This window comes from Physella acuta, unplaced genomic scaffold (assembly GCF_028476545.2).
Source record: "Physella acuta isolate Inbredline_101_S28 unplaced genomic scaffold, ASM2847654v3 ptg000235l, whole genome shotgun sequence".
Taxonomy (NCBI): Eukaryota; Metazoa; Mollusca; class Gastropoda; family Physidae; genus Physella; species Physella acuta.
In genome coordinates this window covers 30,433-54,053 of record NW_026731754.1, presented here as the reverse complement: position 1 = coordinate 54,053, position 23,621 = coordinate 30,433, and the positions used below count along the sequence as shown (strand labels likewise).

At 32.9% G+C, this 23,621-nt stretch overlaps 3 long non-coding RNA genes across 4 annotated transcripts; all 3 read left to right on the top strand.

The window, feature by feature from the left end:
* Window positions 1-841: 841 nt before the first annotated feature.
* Window positions 842-3,990, top strand: LOC131938168 (uncharacterized). 2 transcript variants are annotated; one of them, XR_009386278.1, is made up of 4 exons: window positions 842-942; window positions 1,420-1,486; window positions 2,090-2,155; window positions 3,867-3,990. It is a non-coding gene; the product is annotated as an uncharacterized LOC131938168 (long non-coding RNA). The 2 variants fall into 2 exon arrangements; XR_009386279.1 differs by having other exon boundaries at window positions 866-946.
* Window positions 3,991-7,452: 3,462 nt separating this feature from the next.
* Window positions 7,453-8,551, top strand: LOC131938169 (uncharacterized). Its single transcript, XR_009386280.1, has 3 exons — window positions 7,453-7,528; window positions 7,726-7,791; window positions 8,387-8,551. It is a non-coding gene; the product is annotated as an uncharacterized LOC131938169 (long non-coding RNA).
* A 5,623-nt stretch (window positions 8,552-14,174) lies between these two features.
* On the top strand, window positions 14,175-16,082 carry LOC131938167 (uncharacterized). Its single transcript, XR_009386277.1, has 3 exons — window positions 14,175-14,320; window positions 15,217-15,306; window positions 15,813-16,082. It is a non-coding gene; the product is annotated as an uncharacterized LOC131938167 (long non-coding RNA).
* Window positions 16,083-23,621: the final 7,539 nt, after the last annotated feature.

Genomic DNA, 23,621 nt, shown 5'->3' with positions numbered 1-23,621 from the left:
GCTATTAACATAACAAATATCGAGTTTGAGAGCAGCTTTATTGACTGCTAGTTTTAACTTTATGGTGTTCTTGTCTAAAGCCTAAATAAAATCGATGTGATTATATTCTGATCCAACTACTATTTGTCAGTTAACACACATGTCCGTTATTCCAAATGGAATTACCCTTATCAAGAATGACTATTGTGCAAATTGAAAAGCAGTTAAACATAATACGAAATAAATTTGTATTTTGTACTTTGCCCAGTTGGTATATAGTAAAGGATCAGAGAAAAGGTCACATTATAGATTAGTGTAAAGCTGCCTTTCGCGCCGACCTTAGCAATGGGTAGAAAAAATAGCTCATTCTAAGCTGCATGGCTTAATTATGCACAGCCAAAGATAAGAAAATTAATTGCTACTTGGCTTTACGTACTTATTAAACTGTTTACTACATCAACCGTGACAGAAAAATAAAATACCGTATTGGTTAAAATCGCCACCCGAGCTTTTCAAATGAGGAAAGAGCGCTTTTTCGCCAAAGTAATAATTAGATATCAATGGGCTGGGCGCTAAAATAAGTCTTTAAGCTTATGGTATAAAACACCGTATAAAGATTATTAAAATTTTCCTTTTTTACCAAAAGCTAAACTATCAACACAAATTATAGCCGAATGCTGATTGATTTCTAAACACATAATTACTTTTTAACTATCTTAGCTGAATAGTTTAATTTCAACTTTAAATGCGTAAATTGACCTTTTGTTATTTAACGAAAACGTTTAAGCTCTCCGTAGGCTTAAAATCTCTTTTTTTGTAAAAAAATTATATATTGAAAGGGTTTTGACTTTAAATCTTAATTTAAAAAAAAATCTTCATTTCCATTTTGAAGGCTGACGCATCGTTTTTTTTTTTTTTGTGCTTCGAAAACTTTTATAATATAACATTTCAGTTGATACTAAGGTAGGTATGTTAACATGTATTTTCTTGATCACGTGTATAGCTAGATAACTTAATAAGTTTTGTGTTTAAGAGTAACATTGATATGGTAATTTTGATAGTTTTTATTCAGAAGAAACCATTACGCTGTTGACTATAAAAAAATTGTTACAAACGTTCTACAAAGAAATGCAATTCAATACTGTCATCGACTTTTCAAAATCCAAAAGAATCGACAACCAAAGCTACAAGAGTATTGGGATAACAACAACTATGCAAAGCATTTTTTGTTTAGTTTTAACAAAATATTTTTATTATAAAATAACAAAGTTTACATTAGAACAACAACCGATATAAGTTAGTGATTTTTTATTCAAAAAGTAGAATTTGCTGAAACAGCATCAATTATAACAATGTATGCACTGTAATAAACTTCTAAATAGAGATTCAGATTTTTTAAAAGCACGTTAAATGTTTATATCCATGATATTCATATTATAGACTTGCCAATCTCAAGAATGAAGCTATTGTTTTTCCTGCTTCTGATATTGGCTGCTTTCTCTCATGGGTGAGATATTTTTTAATTAATTTAGAAACACTTTACAAGTAAGAAATAAGATAACAAATGAAAGATTTAAGTAAACACTCTTCTTTTTCTTTTTTTCCAAATTTTAACCATTTTGGTTGTTGTCGTGTTTTTACTTTCTCGTATTCGAAGTATAGATGAAGTATTGTAATCTATAAAAAAAAATCGAGGTTTTTCACAGATCGCGACGTTTTACACCTCCCTGAGTTGAAAAAAAAACAAAGTTTTTTAATTTTATCCGTATGTCTGTGTATGTATGTATCTGTGTGTGTGTGTGTATGTGTGAATACGACAACTTGATTTCATGTATAAGTACTATATCAAATTATAGTACTTATTCTGTACTATTATAAACATATTGTTTATTGTTCACTTGGCGCGCATTTCTTTTTCCAAGGAGATTCTATTCTATTTTTAAAAAATTTAAGTGATTAAAATGGATTAAAAATCATATCTATATCCCGAGTTGCCTTCCCCCGTAGTATAATAATATTTGAGACAGTTTAGGGGATATTACTCCCGGTTTATGTTAGTCGTAATATTTATTGTGTAATTTTGCATTTGTGTCATTTATTTTTTATTTAGTTGTCAAATAGACGTAAAACATTGGTGTCATCACGACTCTGATTGTTCTGAAGGATACAAATGCAAGTTAGTCACTTTTACAAATAAAATGTATGAAAAAAAAAGTTTAAGTTATGTTCCTTAAAAAAAGAAGAAAACTAAACTTAAAAAAAAAATATACTATAGCGCATCGCTATTTCTCTGAGTGTAAATAAAAGTATCTTTACAGTTAATATAGTTCATACTATTTTCTTAATAAGGAAAACTAAATTATGTCTTAAATATCCTTTCACAAATAAATATACAACGCTATTCTTTCCAATTTTAAACTGTAAAGCACTGTTATATATTTAAACACAATCAATTTATTACAAGCTTTTATTTAACTCACTTCCTCTGTCGTCGGTCTGTCGTCAGTCTAGATCGAAACGCAGGAGTTAAAATTCGGACAATTCTACTTGACCGATACGATTCAAAGTTGGCACGTGGGTCAAGACATGAAGACAATGCAATCTGAAACTAAATGACTTAATTGAATGCCTAATTATTTTTTAAGAATTAATTAAAATTTGGACCGAATTAGTAGGCATGTCTATCCAACCACCCACACGCGTCATCACGTTCAATAGCTGCGCCATCAGGTTTACTAGCTGCGCCATCACGTTCAATAGACGCGCAAAGGTTTTTAGTCATGTAACACTATTGTAAATAAAACATGTAAAGTACTGAAAAAAAAATTCATAAAAAACGTTTTAATAACAAGCTTTTATGTAATGATGCACTAAAAAGTAGAAAATAAACTATACACTACTATTTAAATTACTATAAAGAAAAGCGTGGGTCTCTTCTCAAATATAGGTACTAAAGTGACCCACGCTTTTCTTTATAGTAATTTAAATAGTAGTGTATAATTTATTTTCTACTTTTTAGTGCATCATTACATAAAAGCTTGTTATTAAAACGTTTTTTATTAAAAAAAATTTCTTCTAATAGCGAATATTTAAAACCTTGTTATTATAACCATTAAATATTACTGTTTTGTTTTAATTTCATTCTATATTTAAAAACAAACACAGTTTTAAAATTTAAAAAGACTAATACTCAAGTTAAAATTATATTGTTAACAATATGTCTTTTATGCATTACTTCACCGTTCATTCGATCGCCAGAATCTTTGGTGTTTTATTGGGAATATTCTTGGGAAGTTTTAGCTGTTAAATTAGTACACATAACATATTACCTATAGCATAAAATAAGGATGTGTTATTTGGTCTGCCTGCGTGAAACAGCAACTAGTAGTTATCGCTTGAAACAACACCATAATAAATTACTAACTAAAATGATGCTAAAGTATTTACAAAAGCGTCATTTAAAATCATATTAACAACTAATTTCGGACTGTGTAGAATTGTTGAATTAGCTCAAAAACTTTCAGTATAATATGTAGTAAAAAAAAAGAACAAAATCATTCTTAAAGACCTAACGATCCATCGGTTAATGAAATGTAATTCATCTTTTTAACCCGGCATATGAAGGGATAGTGGGGTTAGCACTTTGTCAAGTGCATATTCTTTTCCTCACAATACCCATACGAGCTTGGTGGACTCAATGACGTTGCACTAACTTGTACACGGATTCGACCCCGAGCCTTTCGGGTTAGCAGCCTAGCGCTCTACCGCTATGACCACGCCACGCCATATAACCTCTAGTGGTATCTGTAAAAAACTGAAATTTACAATCTTTTTAATATACACAAATTTACGATCCATGTATTTTAATGTTACTATTTTAATTTCAGATATTATGTCGACATGAGACATAACGAATGCATTAATGACGACAAAAAATGATAAAGTATTCAAGTTTTCTGTCTTACACATAATTATAAATATTATGTGAAAGTAATAAATTAGCAAAACATCGAGTGGAGTTATTTTTATATGTTCTTATTGTAGTATTTGACATTAACGGCTGTGTTTTATGCTAATTTTAGAAAAAAAATATCAACCTGTAAGACTCACCAATGCAACTCACATCCGTTGTTAAGTGTTGACTGTTAGAGTTAGTTACGGGGGGTCAAAACATTTTTCAAATACAATGTAAACTAAACATTAGGGTACCGGCTATATCAATTAAAACATTATAACAAGTTAATTCTATAACAAAATTTAAATTTTATGTATTGAAAATAGGACACTATTTAAACGCAATTTTTTGCATGCTGTAGATTCACAACATGCATTCATCATAATTTAGGTAATGAGACGTAATAGTTCAACTAATAATAATCTTTAAGGTCAAGTATCCATTATTACATAAAATATGATTATTCTTTACAATAAATTATTGGAACATAAAATTATATATTCGAATGAAGTACCAGAACATGATAGATTTAACTGAAGTACAATCTATGTATTAAGTACTATCGCTTTTGATTGTAATGTACGCAATTTAAAGACTTAAAGCTCCTTAAAGCTTCAACAAAAAATCGGAGAAAACGATTTTTCTACTCTGATAACGTGCACTTTGCTTTCCGTGCTATTGTAAATAAAATATAATAAATACATAAAAACGTTTATAATTACAAGCTTTTATAAATGCACTAAAAAGAAGAAAAAAATACAATTTTTATTAAACATAAAATAATTTTTAAAAATATAATAAATCTACGGTTACTTTGCATATAAAAATATTACCTTCTTTAAATATATTAATGCACTACTATTCTCTAACCACTCCACGCCCAAGACGGCCGTGATGACGCGTATGGATAGAACTGCCTACTAATTTTGTCCAAATTTTAATTAATTCATAAAAAAATAATTAGGCGACCAATTAAGTCAAATTGAATGTCACGATGCATTGTCTTCATGTCTTGACACACGTACCAACTACGAACCGTATCTGTCAGTTAGAAAAGCCTGCAATTTCACACGGGCGTTTCGATCTAGCCAGACAGACTGACGAGGAAGTGAGTGTAATTAAAGCTTGTAAAAAGTGGTTCTCGCCATGCAAAGTTTCAAACATGTGGAATTGTAATTTCAGTTTTAATCATTAGTAAAGGCTGTTTATACGCATTCCTATACGCATAATCATACGCATACAGCACTGGTTTATAAATCTATAAAAAGGCCACTCTACACACATATATATATATATATATATATATATATATATATATATATATATATATACATATACATATATAATTACAACCCGTTCCAAGCTATATCTCTGCTTAATACCTCTCTCTGTTGTGATTTGATTTGAAAACACTGGGACATTAAACACAACCAAGGTCGCTGTCATTACAAACACAAAACCCACTTAACTAATAAGGTATAAATCGTCAAATAAGAGACAAGTTTAACTTAAACACATTATTAGATAATTTAGAAAATATGCTGGCTCGGCTGTTTTCTGAGCAATTTTCGATTGAAGAAAATATATGTAAGTAAGCGTGATTAACAGGACTACTAAATTTGTAGTCACAGTTGTTTTTGAGTTTGAAGAATTAGATAAAGTAATAGTTCTATTGATATCAAGAGACATTAAACACGTAGAGTTCATTGTAAAGGTAGAAAAATAAAACACAATCATCTGTGACCCGAGGTTACTTAGTCAGAAAACGATTTGGTTTAGAGACGTTTAATCATTAACACCGCTAACGAAAAACTACATAAATCTGTATATCTGACAACCCAAATATGACAACACATGCTGATTGAAAAAGAAAAATCTATATAGGTTTTTTCTTCTTAAACCAAACAGTTAAATTACATTATTTGTTTTGGTTAGTAGTATTCTTATTTACACTAATTTAGATATGAAATAAAAAATTAGAATATAAACATTGACATTATTGCGTTACTAGGTCGTGTATAAACTAAATAATGCGGTTAGAATGTGTTTAAATGTATATTAGTGAATTCTCTATTAATGACAATAGGGATTCAACATTTTTATGAACATTGCCGCCAGATGGATTATAGCTTTGAACGTTAGGGTTAAGTACTGTGGGGGGGGGGGTGTTGGCGTCAAAAGTAGATGATCATATAGAGGTCCTTACGCTAGAAAAGGCTAGAAAAGATTTCATATGTATGTGTGTATGTGTGTTTTTTATATTTGTACACACTTATATTTTAAATGCACTATTTATTGTTTCCATGAGCGTGATTTTATTTCTCTATGTTTTAAATATTTTCCAATTGTGGACAAAACACCACAAAAAATTACAGTTCTTGACAAAAGTAATACATCTACTACTACAGAAGTCAAAAGTATATTTAGAAATGGTCTTAATACAGCTAAATTATGTTTTTAAATGGAATAATATAAATGGAAGGATTAAACTATCTTTACTTTAATATGACGGTGTCGCCTAGCGGTATAGCGCTAGACTTCTAACCCGAAAGTCTCAAGTTCGAATGCGGATTCTATTGAGCAGAATGCCCTTGTGTTTCTTTCAGGCTTCTCGTAGTAGCTTGCATATACACCCCCTTAAAACCTGTCTACCGCCCCGGATAAAAAGAGTCCACCCAGCTCTGATGGGGGCTTAACTGACTACACCATTGCTTCATATACCGACGTCACTGAAACAGATGAACTATACTTTGTCTACCCCATGTGAATTAGGCACAAGCGGAATAGAGGATTACCTTTAATCACACAGATTATAGCCCAATGTTAACTGATTTCCTCTTTAACTATTTAGCTGATTAGGTTAGCTTAACCTGTAAATGCGAGAATTGACCTGTTGTTTTTCAATCAAAACCTTTTTTATCTTTGGCTCAAAATTGTCGTAAATGGAACATAAATTAAATTCGATTTGACTTAAGACTCAATTTCCTATTTTGAAGGTGCATGCCGTGTTTTTGGGCTTTCGTAATATCACAATTTGGTTAATACCAAGCTAGGTATGTTAGTTTGTAATTTTTTGTGCAGTATATAGCTAGGTAACGCAATGAGCTATCTGTTTATGAATGCCAAAGGTATGTCAGTTTTAATTGTTTCAACCCGGCATAAATCATGGGCAATAACGTTGTACTGAATTGCAACGAAAGTTCTACAATCGAACATAATTGAAGAATATCATTGACATTTCAATATCACAAAGAACCCCGAAAAAAAGTTACAAGAGTGTTGGGATAGCAACATTAACGCAAATCATTTTTGTTTAGTTTTAGCGAATTTATACTACAATATTTTAATATAACAAAGTTAACATAAGTTAACATGATATTGTTTAGTGATTATTATAATTTACCAAAAGAGTAGACACTGCTAAAAACAGCATTATCACAAAAAATGTATGCACTGTAATTATCTTCTAAATGGAGAGTCAGTTTAAAAACACGTTGAATGTTTATTCCTTGCTACAGACTCGCATATCTCGAGAATGAAGCTGCTGTTTTTCCTGATTCTGATACTTGCTGTTTACACTATGTACACTCAAGGGTGAGTTATTATCTCATTTTTTATAAAAAGAAACAACTTTTTATACGCAAGATATACGATAACTACTGAAACATCAAATTAAATTCTGGTCTCATTTTTTATTCAATTTTTCATTCTGTTTCGGTCGTTGCTACATACTTTATTTGTATATTTTTTTTTAAAACTTTATTTTTTTTAAATTTATGTTTTATATTTAGTTGTAAAGCAGACACTAGCCATTTATGTGCTTCCGATAATGACTGTGCCGAGGGACTGAAATGCGTGTAGGTATTTTCCATTCTAAATGAGATCATTATATAACTACTGGTGCTCGTTTACACTTTTGAGAAATTTGTTCTAAGTTGGTATTTAGGAAAACTTAATTAAATATTTAATATCATCACACAACTTGAATGATTCTTAAATTTAAAGCGGTCGAATCCCATAGATAAAAGCATTGTGTACAAGGTAAATGCAAACAACCTGTGTATAATTGGATAAAATGTTATCTCGTTTTAAACGCATCCCTACATTTTTTGTAAAAATGACGAAAGACCTAGTTGAGTCAAACTTGATATTATCATGTTATCTTGTCCTTCGAGTCAATTTTAAAGGAGTCACTAAAGTAGAAATCGTGGTCGAATTCTCGCTCGCAAAACGTCAAAAAAAAACAAATTTAAAAGAGATATTTACAGAAAGATATCATGTCTATGACTATTTGCTTGTCAGCAAAAAATATTTCTAAAACATTATATATATATATATATATATATATATATATATATATATATATATATATATATATATATATATATATATATATATATATATATATATTCCTTTTAGAAACCATATGTTTAAATGTAATTATCTTTTCAGATATATTGAACTCCTATATCTTGTCTGCATGGAGGCAGACTAAAAAAGTTAACATTTTTCTTTCTCTCACATGATGTTTAAAAACATGATGTGAATGTTAAATCGGCGTGCCATCTAGTGGAGTTTTTAAAATACATACTGATTTTGAATTAAAATTCTATTGTTAAACTAGTGCTTAAACCATAACTTTGATTGTTTGTCGTACACATGACATACAAGTTAATCAAAAGTAATACAGACATACTTTTCGATTGACTATTGAAGAAAAAAATTCGACTTTGTCTGTTTCTCGTTGGTGTGAGTATATACATGTTTATGGTTGATTTTACAGCTGCGTGGTTTAATTTCTAATTGTCACAGACATTTTCTGACTGTGGACAGAAATACTTTGCATTTTCCACTTTCAAGTTAAAATTATTTATGCAATAACTAAGATAAAGCAACATTGTTTTTCAATGCAAAAGTCAAATAATACTATATTTTCTAAAACAACAAAAAAATGTTATTCACTGGAAGATATTATACCATACCCCAAGATATACAGTAGCACGGTTTTTTTTAAACAGTGCGATAGACTATGGAACCACTTTGCCCCGGTCTTTCCTCATACTTTATTTTAGCCCCGCAGCATCGCTCGCTGACGGGCACGCTAGTCTGATAGAAATAGTCGATATGTTTCGAGGGATCAAGTACTTATATTTTAATGTATTTACGACATGTCTTTGTAAGTGATAGGTCTATCCACCAAACAGGTTCAAATGAAATGTAGAACTAATTGGCAAACAGGTTTACGTATAATGTTGAACTAGCTACCAAATATTTTCACATGTTATGTTGAACTAGCTAAAAATATGTTAGGGTCTTATATAATACTAGTTACCAAACAAGTTGAAGTAAAATATAGAAGAAATTACCAAAAAACAGGTTTAGGTGTTATGTAGAAGAAAATGTAAGTTTAGGCTTTAAGCTGGCTTAAATTTTAAACAGTCCCAATGTCTTGTTATTTAAAACTGCATGATTGTAAAAGAATTACTGTGACTTAAGCATAAACAAATGTGTTGGGATATGTCTCTGTAATTGGTATAAAATACTAGAATATTATCCGTCGTTAGTAAGCTAATCAATGTTTTCGACAAAGTAATATAGAGTCACATGTTATATGCCACTGACAGTTAATTCAATACAAAACAAAAAATTGCCGACAAAAAGGTAGTATATAACTGTAGTAGAAATACAACATGGCCTTCATAAGGGTTTGAAAATAACATAAAATAATACTTTTTCTAAAAGAAATGCCACAGTTTACAATCTTTTGTTGGACAAATATATAAAGTAGCTCCCGTCGATTTCTTAGGTTATTTCTAAATCCAGCACTGTATACCTAAATTCCATTTCAGATGTATCTCTTTGTCATCCTTTCTTTCTCTTTCTCCTTCTACCTTCTAGGTGGTATTTAAAAAAACATATTCAAAATTTCGGGATTGATGATCATCTGCTAAAATGAACAACATACCCACAAAAAAAGGTAAAAAAATAAAAATAAACGTTTAAAACAGGAGCAGAACTACAGTGCAGCCAGACCCCGCAATGCGGGGGGGGGGGGGGGGCAGATCGATTGGGGGCCCAAAAATCCTGGCTAAATTATAAAAAAAATATTAAAAAAAAAATTTGGTGGAGGTCGAGTTATCTTTCTTCTACAGTTAAAAACACGATAGTCGGCAAACGTCTTTGAGAAAAATGCACAGACTATAGCTCGAGAGACCGCCAGACATATAGACAACTTCAAAGACGTAGCCTACCGTTCTTGTTTAGTTGCGTCGATTAGGAGAACAAAAAAGCATTGTTATATTGTTTACATTATTAAAATACATATCTATGATTGTGTGTTTAAACTACTGGCCTGAATTCTACAAAAAATATAATTATTTATTTCGATCTCATACATTTATAATTGCGTTCATTTTTACAACTGTATCAATAAACTTGTAAAAGTTTAAGTTATCTCCCTTCAGCGAAGCATCTGAAATTTGAGTGTGCCGGCACGCTTTGAAATCGGGCTGGGGAAATGTTGCGGCGACTATCCTGGTCTTCTTGATGTAGATGTTTATCGGCGCTTTCTTGTCCCCTTCCAATGAACCTTCCCAACTCTCTCCCCTTCCCCCTCTCACCTCTACCCCTCACCTCTACCCCTCACCACACCCTTACTCTTAAAATATGATGTAATGTATAGATTAACGAACCGTCTATGAACTACTGGACTGTAAACTGAACACTTCTGCACATTTTGTTAAAGACACTAGTCAGTAGTTGTTCATTTACCTGATGAACAGAGGCGAAACTACAGTCCCGCCAGACCCCCCCGCAATGCGCGGGGGGGGGGGGGGGAGGCCGTTTAGGGGCCCACGGCTGACCAAAATTAATAATTTTTAAAATTTTGAATTTAATTTTCGTGCAATTTTGCCTTAATATTTCATTATTTGGTTTGTAAAAGAAAAACACTGTAGCTGCGGTACGTTTATCTTTATTTTACAGTCACTATACCACGCTCTACCGCAAAAGATAAAATCCATTAAACAAACTACAGTGTAAAATATAGGCAACTCTTCAAATTTGAATGACTTCTTTGACTCGTTGCCCCCCCTTTGATAGCTAAATAGAGGACACGTAACTGTTCGACCGATCCTCCAAAGTTTACTGTTGCGGATGAGGCAGGGGATGGGGACCAAAAAGGGGGTTCGAAAATTGTCAACAAATTCTTTTACATATTTAAAACAGTTATTTATAGTTGTATTTTTTAACCATCGTCAAGGCCGAGTTCTATTTCCCTACAACCAAACACACGCTGTCGGCGGCTAAATTCTTTTCATGATGCGCGGTTCTTCTTTGCGGCATTGTTAAGGGACCAGAAATCCAATGTACATTTTTCAATGTTAATATGTGTTTGTGATAGTGGTTGAATTGGTATCCTGTACTGTCTTGTATCCTACAAATAATAAAAAAATAATACAATACTAGAAACTTCAGTTTTATATACGTTTACTTGTTTTTGCTTTTACAAGAAATATCATAGTAAACTTTTAAGGTCTATACTTGGAATTATCTCCCCTGGTTAAGTTTTACAATGGGCGATGCTGACGTACATAGATCAAGGCGTTTTGTTGTCTCTTTCAAGTTTTTTTCCCGAGCCGACCCCTATCCCATCCCTCTTTCTCAACCTCACAAGTATCGAGGAGATAAATGTATCGTTTATTAACTACTTCCTAACCGTACGATTCACCACTTCAGAACATTTTGTCAGACACTAGACAGCACTAGATCTAGTCAACAGATATTAATTTACTTTCATAGTATTAGGCACATCTAATTCACAAAACAGGGCAGGTAAGATTATTTTTATATAATTATTTAGAAATTAATTAGAACGTTTAGAATTAATTGAACATTATTAATAGTCAATTACTATTTATAATGACGTCATTGAGGTGGGGGGTGCGAGGGTTTGGCTTTTTGTTAGTCGTCCCCCCCTCCCCTAAATCTGAAGGTTATCCAACGCGTGACCTGGCCACATACAGTTGTACATGTGAAAAACATTTTTCTGACTATTATGCATTACTGCAGCATTCACCCAATCGCCATGAAAACTTGGGAAGCTATTGAGTACAGCCCCGCAAAGGTTTCTGTCATAGGCCTAACATTTGTACATATTGGAGTGGGGACTCCTAACGGAAATATGTGATATAGCGCCCCGTGCATAAGCGGATGAGGTTACTACTTGAATACAACCGGCGGCAGTGTCATCCTGAGCGCATCACATATGAGCAAGTTGGCCCCCACAGACAGTCGTTTAAAAGTTCCCACAACACTAGGAATAAGTCTCGCTTCAACACTCGATGGCTAAATCTAATATATATATATATATATATATATATATATATATATATATATATATATATATATATATATATATATATATATAATTATATATATATATATATATATATATATATATATATATATATATATATATATATATATATATATATATATATATGATCTCAGGACAAATGATCTCAGACAAAATATCTCAGACAAAATATCTCACGAACAAATGATCTCAGGACAAATGATCTCAAGGACAATTGATCTCACGGACAAAATATATCAGGACAAATGATACCATGGACAAATGATCAAGTTTAACGTCAATAAGTTCATTTCTACATTAGGATAACATTATGGTATGCAGATAAAACAAAGTATAAAGCTCTAGCTGTATATTTGAAAATAAAAAAAAATCGATATAACGTATATAGCTAAGTTCTAACTAATTCCTCTCAAATATATTTTAACAATATAAATTTTATAACTGAGGATATTAATGTTTGGCCTGTCTGGGTAAAGCATCAGCTGTTGGTTATCGATTGGAACTAAATGATAAGATATCAATAAACCAAACAGAAGGATAATTGGCTTATGTGTTTAAAGCTGTGATATTGAATACGTTATCAACAATTTACTTTACTTAGTCCTCTTTGCTCCGTATGGAACATAGGGCCTCCACCATTTCCTTCCATTTCTTCCGATCCCTGGCTATTAGTTTTGTAATCTCCCAAGACATCCCTGTTGGCTTCAGTTCTTCAAGAAGACTCCGCCTCCAGATCTATCTTGGGCGCCATCTCTTCCGCGCTTTCCATGGGGGTTCCACTCAAACGCTTGGCGTGTAACATTTGGGTGAGCCTTTCGCAGTGTGTGACCCACCCAGCGCCACTTCCTCCTTCTTATTTGCCTAGCTTTCCTCCACAGTTCTAAATTCGGCACTTTGTCCTGCCATCTCTCTATGGGTTAAATATCCTAATTTTTGTGGTAATGGAGATGGCCGAACCATATGGGTCGCATAACTGTGAAAGCGCAGCGGGGTCTGTTAATTCTTGCACGTATGTCTCCTCTGTGCCTACCGTTTTGCTGATCTTGCTGCCAAGGTAGACAAACTCTTCCACATCATTTACAGCATCAGCTGTTTGTTATCAATTTGAACTAAATCTTAACGTATCACTGAAACAGAAGGCCAATTGGCGTATGTGTTTAAAACAGTTATATTGAATGCTTTATCAACAATTTACTTGGTACTTGCTTATCGACTCATTCTTTGAATTACTTTTAATAATTTAAAGATATTTAGATGAAACACACAATTTCTACATTTTGAACTATGACGTCATCGTATCTAGGTCACTGTTATAATTGCTTGAAAATAATTTGTTTTTAGAATTTTAAACACACACACACACACACGAATACACACGCCGACATATATATATATATATATATATATATATATATATATATATATATATATATATATATACCTATATTTTATGATCGAAAGATGTGTATCAATTTATTTTATTTCAGATATAACACTCGCAGGTATAAGTGGTACACGTGGCTAGACACAAACGATTATCCTGGTTAATTTAATCTAAGTGAAATTTTAAAAATTTCTGCTCATTAATTGTAATAAACCATATTTTACAGATGTTTATAAATTGTAGGTAAGTATTAGCAAATGTGACAATGAAAAATAAATTTGATTAACTGGCAGCATAAAAAAAATTATAAATCGTTTTGTTTTTCGTCTCAAGATAATTATAATATTTAAAATGCAAACAAGGATATTTCAGCCACAGGTGTTAGTTTGCCATTGGCTCACAAGTTGATTGCTTTAGCTCAAACGTTTATGCAGAGTAAGATTGAACTAGTTTTGGCTAATCTTGAGACTAATCTTCAATTGAGCAAATTCTCTATACATTTTTAATATTTATGTTATTACTGTGAGCTGATATTGAACGTTAGCACAGGAAGACCTTTTTCAAGAATGAAGTTTCTTTATTTTCTGATTCTACTTCTGCCTTTTCTGGTTACTGTAGTGAATTGGTATGTTTTTGTTTATTAATTATTTAATAACGTATAATTAAGAAAAACGAAAACAAATAGTATCACAAAAATATAATTTTCATTGACTCTACATTTCTATAGTACTAACTATCGCTAATTATCCGGAAAATTAATGTATTGTTAAAACATGTAGTCTCGATTTAAATAGTAAGAACCAATATAGGAACACATTTAACGTTTATAATCTTTTTAAGGTAAGAACATTTAAAATATTCCTTCGTTTTAAGCAAATATCTGCAAATATTCAATAGAATTGACCTAACTTTTTTAATAATGATGTTTTATCTAGCTCAAAATAAAATAATTATTTTTAATGGAGTTTTGGCATATTTTTGGTACTGATTTTTAACCCATTTACAAATGCATTCGTATCTGATGACAATGCAAGATAATTTAATCAGATGAAGTATGACTTTTTGAAAAAAAAATTAATAACTATTAAGTTTAAAAATTGATTGATTGATAAAATGATAGAGTACAAACAATCTGTATGGTGACGCTGGATCACAAGTTACTATTTAGCAAATGTATTTGATGTATTTAGTCGGCTAATTATAAAAGGATTACTAAAGTTTAAAAATAAATATACATAGAAATATTTCTAATGAAAACATTTAAATGCATTTAAAAAAGTAGATAAAACAAACTTGCTGTCGTTAATGAAAAAGCATTGTTCGCTTATAAAAAACACGCATTTTCTAAACCAATTATTTTATTTAAAAGAGCAAATTTATTGTACTATTTAAAACGTTCAGCTAATTTATAATTTTATAGTTTTTATTTAAATTTATGGATATTTATTTTATTTTCCTAAGTTTTTTTTTCAAACAAAATATTTTACCTAAACATTTAATTTTTAAAAAAAAATTATTTAGCTGCGACGCTAAACACTTTACAGATGCAAGGAAAGAAAAAAGAATATTCTGTACAGGAGATAGCGGTTGTCCTACAAATAAACAATGCAGGTAACTGAACACCAGTCTTTACGCAATGCAATTTTATTCTATGATGGTTAAGATGGGGATGATACTTTTGTAGAACGGGGCAATAGGTGGGGAACTGAAACTTACGAGGAAGTGGACAATGGTTCAAGTAGAATTAATTTCTTTTAATTTAATATTTTTAAAACTTTGTCATGGGAAATTGCAGTACACGAGTACACACGGGTTGTATAACATTTTATTATGTGTTTTTATTTAAGTTTTTATTTTTTTGTAATGAACTTATTAAAATATAAATAATTTACATATCAAATAAAGTATGGGCAATAGACTTTTCTTAATTATATGAAAGAAAACTATGCTTAACACAAGTAATTAAATCATATACTATTGCATTGACTATCGCGTCGAGTATGAAAAAAAAACCTCCTAAACGTGTCGCGTGTGCACATGTGTGTATGATTATATTTCTCTAAAACTTTAAGGAACATTTTTTTTAAAGAGAGTGATTTTATTTTGCTTCTTTTCAGATACAATCCCGATTTTCAGGGCAGCGTCTGCGTTTAGCCAAATCTGCTGCTACACCAAGTCTAAATCAATTCTGCAGTTACTTACATGATGTGATGTCTTTTGTTTTGAAGCAATAGATTGAAATTAAAAAAAATTCTTTGACAAATAATTAGCCGATTAAGCTAAGCCTCTATCTGCACACGATGTACAACTGAGAATACCCTACACAAACATATACATTACTACAATAACCTAACATAGAACTGTGTTCATTCCCCTCTACCCCAACTTCACACAAGTAAAATATCGGCATTTTCCGGCTGCGATGTAGGCTAATTTTATGTGGTTGATAAAAAATCTGACAGATGCAGAATAAAATGGAGAAATAATTTTCACATTTGCAGGTATTCGATTGTTACCACAATGGAGAAAAAAGAATAATTTAATATAAAAGAAGAGTAGTAGCGTATTCAGGAGTGAAAGGGAGGGGGGGGGGGTTGCAGCTGAAAGCATTGAGGTCTTGGACCATTCCCCCGACTTTTAAGGTCCTCATAATGTACTGCTTAATTTTTGGTGTTTACTATAATCACTAAAGTTTTAATATTCGCATTAGAAGATTCAATTCTTAAAAATATCTTACATGTGCACATACTTAATTATAAATACTAGCTGTCATCACCGCCGACTGAGACATTGTTTATATAAAGCGGACGCTCCCTAAAAATAACACAGTCCTGACCAGTGATCTCTTATGAAAATAAAATGAGTTTTAAAAATACACAAACTGTACCTATGAAAAATTCAATACGCCATCAGCTGTAGTCGCTTTCTACTTGGAAATGGTTTACATAAAGAGAAGCTCCCTAAAATATTATACAGGTCATTTCTGACACACAATTCAGTTGATCGGCTACTTTTAGTAAATAAAACACTGAATAAACCAGGCTAGAAAAATATTAATTACTTCAACATGTATTTGTATGAGTGATTCGTCCAATAGCTTATAAAAGACGCTTAGAACCAAACATTTTTAGAAGGCAGGAAGTCTCCTGTTTTGACTATTATTTATTTGAAGTGAAAGGTTGATTAGTATAATTGCTTTTTTTTGCCGAATAAATGAGAATTAAAACTGAACTAGACGGTTTAGTCCGTCCGTAAAGTAGAGAACCGAAAATAAAATTTAAGGAGTGAAAAATACAATGTATTTGGAAGTGGTTATATCCAGATCACTAACAGCGTTGTAAATTTAGAGCCGTCTGGCTTTGGGGTAAGTCTGCTATGTTGTTACCAAGATTTTGTTTTTAAATTGTTAGTGTTTAGTATTTCAACTAATCGTGCATCGCAGCTATATAATGACACTAGTCTAACTCATTTATGCAATATTTTGTAAGGGATAAATAAAATAAAAACAGATAATTGAGTAATGCATTAAAAAAGGAAAATTATGGGAAAGAAAAATTAGCATTTTAGTTTTACTATATACAGTACAATTTTTCTAAATTTCAATACTTTCAGTAATAAAATGTAGCATTTAGAGTGTTACAGGTATGTGAATTTAAGTTAATAAAAGAGTTTTAAAATGTTGACAAGAATTGAACGTAGTAAATCCTCTGCCAGGGTTTGTAGTTAGATCACGCCAGATGATTCTTAAAGTATATTTCATTTGTTATTCATTTATTTCTGCACATTCTCTTTTATTATGTTTTACACATAATTTTTTGTTTATAAATATACATTTCTTAACAAAAACCATTGGAATGGCTGGAACGGTTTAATGTCATTTCATATAATCTCAATGGAGTAAACTGTGTTCAGCATAACATGAATAACAATACAATAATTTTCTGAATACAATTATTATTTTAATGAAACGAATGACGAAGTTGGTTTAAAACTTGCGCTAACAACTAACAACTGCAATATAAAAATCAGACGTCTTGTTTCACAGTTTAAAATTGTTCCCGCCTTAGTTTACATACAATATTATCTTGTTCTCTTCCAATAGCTATTATCAAGCCTAGAGGGCAAACTGTTTTTAAACCTCTAGTGGGGTAAAGCAAGACTTTTCGCTAAGTAAACGCATGTATTTTTTAAAATATTTGATAAAGCTTTTGAATAGTATTAAATTTTAATTAAACAATCCGCGGTACGATAAAACGACATATGTTTATTTATATATTATGGTTAATATGTTATCAATGCAGTTTGAAAATATTTCTAAACCAAGCAACATGGAGGAGATCGAATCACAGAAAGGGAAGGTTATTAAATTGGTCAAAGGCTACAGATATCGAAACGACAGAGCAAATGCTGATGGAAGTACTAAATGGAGATGCCGCAAGAAAGAAGGTTGCCTAGGACGGATGAAAATGCTGAACGATGTTGTTCTGTCATCATAGGAACAATTCACTTTCCTGATCCGGCTCAAAACAAAGCAGCAAAAGTTATTTCGGCTATACGAAAACGGGCAGTGGAAGGGGTGGAAAAACCAAGGCAGATTATACAAGCCAGAGCAGGAATTTTGATGGAAGTAGCACCTCATTCGCCGGCATACGTCGCTTTACAACGTGCAATAGAAAGACCGAGAAAGCGCAAGCAGCTGCCATACCCGCAGAACGTTGCAGAGATAATAATTCCTTTGAACGTCATCTAGGTGGAGTTAATCAACTAGATGCTTCAAAGAACAAATATGTTCAGCAGAACCAAAGATTGCAGGCGATTGCTTCAAGCAATGCTAATGATTTAATGATGGACTACTTACGAGGTATAGCCCACAACTAAGAAATATAAATGCAACTATTAAGAAACTTTGTATTAATTTGAACTTATTTTCATTTTGTTACATTTCATTTCAGTTTATATTCTCACTTTAGGCCTAACATTAAAAATCTGTGTAAGTGTTATTAGATTGTTATTTGAATAATTATACTTCACGTTGATTATACCAGTTTTTTATTTAAGGAAACTGAACAATTAGTTTTTTAATGAAACAATAAAGAGTTAACATCAAACGATGCCTTCAGATCTGAGTTAATTTTCTTTTTCCTATTTATTAAATATGGTTTTTCGATCTTTAGTTTCCGCTCTTATGTCGGCGCACTTTTGTCGGCGAATTAGTGCGCTCTTAGCTCGGCGCGTCGGCGCTCTTTTGTCGGCGCTCTTTTGTCGTGCGAATTTGACAGGTCACCCTCGTAAGCACGTCGACCTACCCCTCCCTCGCTCTCCAAGCATGCGGAACAGACAATATCGGTTTGACCCCAACCCCCATCAGTCTGGTGAGATGTGGATAAAGTTGAAGGGAAACCGGTGAGCAAAATCATGCATTATTATTATACTTTTACAGTTATATACAAAAAGGCAATACGAACAAGCTATTTTACTACATTATTTATGAAGGGAATTGTCACGGCCTTTTTGTACTGTCAACTTTATGGCACAAACTCAAGACAAATACCAACCGCATCACTGTTGTGTTATTGCATATTACGGCCTGGTGGATAACACCAAACAACTCTTGTCCTTGTAATTTACACAATTGTATTGATTCAAAGATACAACAGCTTCATTACCAAACAACGCCATTTCTTCTTCCCGCTTCCTCTCTACTTCCACTTTTTTTTGCGCATGCGCCCACCCACAATATATTTTAGATTTATATCGCCTTTTTACACCTCCACTCGAAACATACATTCAACCTACATTTGACTGTTACAGGAATAATCTTGAACACAGATTTTTACTTTTAATTTAAACCACACTATTTTGATGCACAATTAAAACAAGTAAACATGAATGAAACATCTATTTCTTAAAGCAGTATTTAAAGCAGAGAGTAAGAGAGAGAGAGAGAGAGAGAAATTTATCAACCCATTGAAATCCCATACATACCATGAGGAATATTCTTTGACATTTTTCCCAGCCATTTTCTTGACCAACACTGTAACCGATCTGTCAACTAATTCGATCGTTACATTAAATCCCTGGCTACTGTGTGATTTGTAATATTATTTTCTAAAACTAAACAGGCGCTATATTTCTTGGACCTGAGTTCTTTATTAAGCTGGTGTGTGCAAGCTCTACCTACCACCACGCCCCATTGCGAATTGCGTGTAAGTCTTAATTTACCCTCAGCACCAGTGAGGTAGACAACATCCGGCGACCGCCCATGCGTCAAGTGCGTCGCGTGGCATTTGGAGAGCAGAAACCGTACAACTTCTCAAAAGGCTGAATAAAGCATAAAACACAAACATACAGACATATATGGTTTCATTTTAAAAATCTTAGATAGATTACCAATAGCTATTTTTAGAAATGTTAATTTCTGAAGTAACTCAATATTTATGCTTTAGCCAATGCATAGAAATATAGACAGACATGACAAGGAAAAAACCAAGTCAATATTTTGCAAAATATTTTAATCCTACCCTACCCTACCCTACCCTACCCTACCCTACCCTACCCTACCCTACCCTACCCTACCCTACCCTACCCTATCCTACCCTACCCTACCCTACCCTACCCTACCCTACCCTACCCTATCCTACCCTACCCTACCCTACCCTACCCTACCCTGCCCTGCTCTGCCCTGTCCTGCGCTACCCTATCCTCAACATTTATACTTTAGCCAATGCTTTACTAACCAAAAAAATTTGAACTAAAGACAGACATGACAAGGGAAAAACCAAGTCAATATTTTGCAAATTGATTTAATCCTGCCCTACTCTACTCTACCCTACCAACCTTACTCTACCCTACCCTACCCTACCCTACCCTACCCTACCCTACCCTACCCTACCCTACCCTACCCTACCCTACCCTACCCTACACTACCCTACCCTACCCTACCCTACAATACCTTGCCTTGCCTTGCCTTGCCTTGCCTTGCATTGCTTTGCTTTGCCTTGCCTTGCCTTGCTTTACCTTACCTTACCTTACCTTACCTTACCTTACCTTACCTTACCTTACCTTACCTTACCTTACCTTACCTTACCTTACCTTACCTTACCTTACCTTACCTTACCTTACCTTACCTTACCTTACCTTACCTTACCTTACCTTACCTTACCTTACCTTACCTTACCTTACCTTACCTTACCTTACCTTACCTTACCTTACCTTACCTTACCTTACCTTACCTTACCTTACCTTACCTTACCTTACCTTACCTTACCTTACCTTACCTTACCTTACCTTACCTTACCTTACCTTACCTTACCTTACCTTACCTTACCTTACCTTACCTTACCTTACCTTACCTTACCTTACCTTACCTTACCTTACCTTACCTTACCTTACCTTACCTTACCTTACCTTACCTTACCCATATCCTACCCTACCCTACCCTGCCCTGCCCTGCCCTACCTTATCATACACCTTTTCATGCCCTACCTAGTTTAAGTCATCCCCTATCCCAAAGAAACTGATGAGCTTTACCAGCTGAATAATGAACGTTTCAAGTTGCATCGAATCGATAAAACATTACTGCACTCTACTTGAAATAACCATTTTGTATAGGTAGTGGTTATACGTAATTGTACAATTTTATTTTACACTTATATTTCAAGTGTGATTCCTCCTTTAATTATTTTAGTTTCATTTCTAAACGACACCATTTAAAACTTAGTTTCTTATTTTCTAATTATACTTTTGGAATTTTCTTTTTTATTATTAAAAAAGTCATTTGTAGAATAAACTGCACCATTAAAACAAAATCACAACGAAAGCTACTCTACACAAGTATGCAGTTACGGTATACATATAAACTTAGCTTCGTTTTGTTTCAAGCATTCTATTTATTTACCCATATCTAGCCTTGAAACCTCTCTCTTGCTCTTCAAATTTTTGTCTCTGCTCTTCTGGGAGTTATTTTGATAAGAAAACACTGGGATATTAAACACAAGAGGTGGCTGTCATACATCAACAAACAGATACGTAATCAGCTAATCAAGTAGGCTATAAAAGACAAAAAAGAGACAAATTCAAAAACATAGTAAGATATCATTGGCTTGCTTTATCAGCATCATCTTGATGAAAATATATTTAAGTGGGTGTTATTAATAAGATTACTACATCTATAGTCATAGTTGTTTTGGAGTTTGAAAACACTAGATAAAGGAAAAGATCTATCGATCTAAATAGACAGTGTTCAAATGGTAGTATTAGTACAGGTAAAAAAAATAAACAGCTTTTATCCGAGTAATTTGCTTATTAAAAATACTTAAATGGATATATCTTAAAACCCAATTATTATCACAAATTGTGTTTCCATTTTCTGATTGATAAGCGAACAACACTGCAGATTACTTATTAGTTAGACAAAATAATTGAATTTCAATATGTAAACGCTTGATCTGACCTTTTGTTATTCAAGAAACACATGGATGCTATTCGTTGGGATAAACGCTCTTTTTTGTAATACTACTCTTCTTTGTAAGCATAATTTAGACCAAACCTAATTAACATACATTGACATTATAATGTGAAAAGGGTATGCCAACGCTTTGTTTTTATTGTGTTTTTTTAAAATACAAAATTGACAAGATTAATTTATGTGATCTTGTACTGTGACTAACGGTTTAACACAATACATCTTGAGTAAAGTTATTTGTAAAGCGATGTTAACAGTTTTATTTCTGTAAAAATATAAATTAAACATGCATTATAAAAAAAAAGTAAAAAAATACATGTTATCGAATGTAAAGTTTTCTCTTCTGACCTAACTATCATAAAGGCAGATGAAGTAGCGTCGACGTTGATCTATTACCTTCGCAGAGTAAGTGATAACGTGGTCAGCACTATGCCCAGTTTCCTCGATGGACTCAGAGAACAAAACAGTCTTGAGTCAGGTCCGAGAACCCGAGCTCTAGACCAATGGGCTAGCGGTTAATTGCTCTAATGTTCGATCTTACAGCAGAGGCGTAGCGAGGGGGGGGGGGGCGGGGGGGGGACGGGACATATGTCCCCGGGCGCCGACCTTACGGGGGCGCCAAATTGAAAGTTTGAGGTGGGGGGGTGCAAATGAAAAGTTCGAAGGGGGTGCAAATCGAAAGTTTGAGGGGGGTGCAAATGAAAAGTTTGAGGGGGGTGCAAATCGAAAGTTTGAGGGGGTGGGGTGCAAATCGAAAGTTTGAGGGGGGGGGTGCAAATGAAACGTTCGACGGGGGTGCAAATCGAAAATTTGAGGGGGGTGCAAATGAAAAGTTCGAGGGAGGTGCAAATCGAAAGTTTGTCCTCGGGCGCCGGGAGGAGTCGCTACGCCTCTGTCTTACAGGTCATTTAGCTGCAGTCAAAAAATGAATGTACAACAAGGTCCAAGACTGCCATTGACCATTTAATATACTAATATTTTATTAAGAAAATTAAAAAAAAAATGATACTGTTTAAAGGTTCTGATAATTATATTGAAGACATTCAAGAACATTTGTAAAACATTTTTAAACAATTGTGTAATTTATGATTGATTTTTACTTTTTAAAAATTATATTACAACAAAACAAAACAAAATATCAGTACCCCCATTACCCCCCCCCAACCCCCCAAAAAAACCCCAAACAAAAACGTTTATCAGCATTAATTACTGGATCTTCAAACACTGCTAATTAGAGAGTGTTATATCATTTTTGGGGGGTACAAATCCGCGATCTCGAGAATGAAGCTGCTTTTTTTTCCTACTTTTGATATTTTCAGCTTACTCACATGGGTGATATGTTTCATTTGTTTAAGAAAACACGTCACACTAAAAATCATTGTTTTGCTTTATATCAAATTTCGTTTGTTACGGTTACTGGTACTGTGTACTTTTTGGACCATTTGTCATTTGACTCAAATGC